Genomic DNA, 1,474 nt, shown 5'->3' with positions numbered 1-1,474 from the left:
TGTATGTGTGCTTCTTTGTGTGCGGAGTGATGGTGGTCTCGAGTTTTTTGTCTTCTGGTTGCACATGTATCCTAGAAATGAGGTAAAACGGATTTAAGTTTGCCTGCATTAAAGTTCCCGGCCACTAGGAGCGCCACCTCTGGATGAGCATTTTCTTGTTTGCTTATGGCCTTATAAAGCCTGTTGAGTGCGGTCTTAGTTCCAGCATCGGTTTGTGGTGGTAAATAGACAGCTTCGAAAAATATAGATGAAAACTCTCTTGGTAAATAGTGTGGTCTACAGTTTATCATGAGATACTCTACCTTAGTCGCGCAAAACCTTGAGACTTGCTTAATATTAGATTTTGTGCACCAGCTGTTATCCAAAACCTCTTTCCGGTCATAAGAGACGGTACCAGAAACATTAGGTACAAAATAAGTTACTATTAATGTGAAAAAGCACACACAATAGCACAATTGGTTAGGAGCCCATAAAACGGCAGCCATCCCCTCTGGCGCTATTAACATATAATGTTTGTGAGTAATATGAGCAACATTTTTTAGTTAACCGGTGGTTCATAATGTTTGAATCCATTTTCTGACTGATGCATGCTACATTTGGATCGGTTTGTCCAAACCAATGCACTTGTATCTTAAACATTTGAACCAGGGTTACATTCCTGATGACCAATAAAGAAATTATTTAACAACACCACCTATCCAACCTATAAGGGGGGGGGGGGTGAAACGTTATAACTCAGTAACAAACCTAATAGAGGAACAGGAACTATGGTCGTTAAACAAATGTGGTGCCGGAACTGTTCCTGACAGCTCCGGCACCAACTTTTCCGTGACTACATTCCCATTGCTTCACAGTATCGTCTTCTTCAAAAGGGTTACCATGTGGATTAATTGTGCCACGTTTTTTCCCCCACAAATTTTCCAGACTTTCGGCTCATCACCTTCCTAAAAGCCGCCTTGGAGCCTTCCTGTGGGTTGATGCCCAGGAAGCCTCTAAAAACAATAAAACAGAGAGAAAGAGAGAGAGAGAGAGAGAGAGAACAATTGAATAGCTGTAACTTTTCCAAGTAAACAAACCATGTGTGTTATGTGCCTTCATCAGAGGCACCATCAGAAACAGCCTCTAGGTAGAGGTCGTAGTTTTAAGAGGCCTGGGTAGGTGTAATTAATATATGGAAATAATGTCTGTGTGGCCTATCAGACAGCAAAGTGGAGCAACAACCATAATTCCCTAAACCATATATCACATATTACCACCATACACCCAGGGTACACTGCTTTACAAATCCAGCCAACTTCACAGTACTAAACTCCACTATCTGCAAGTTAGTGAATAGGAGGCCCAGCATGCTGCCTACAGCTACATATAAGGCATTTACACAGGCAGTCCAATTCTTATCATTTGCCCAATAATTGGCAGAAGAGCTGACCTGCCTGTGTAAGCCAGACCTAAATGAGTTGGCTTGAGTTTTCGA

The sequence above is a fragment of the Oncorhynchus nerka genome, linkage group LG27 (genome assembly GCF_034236695.1).
Source record: "Oncorhynchus nerka isolate Pitt River linkage group LG27, Oner_Uvic_2.0, whole genome shotgun sequence".
NCBI classification, from domain to species: Eukaryota; Metazoa; Chordata; class Actinopteri; order Salmoniformes; family Salmonidae; genus Oncorhynchus; species Oncorhynchus nerka.
Note: the sequence above shows the minus strand (reverse complement) of the source record.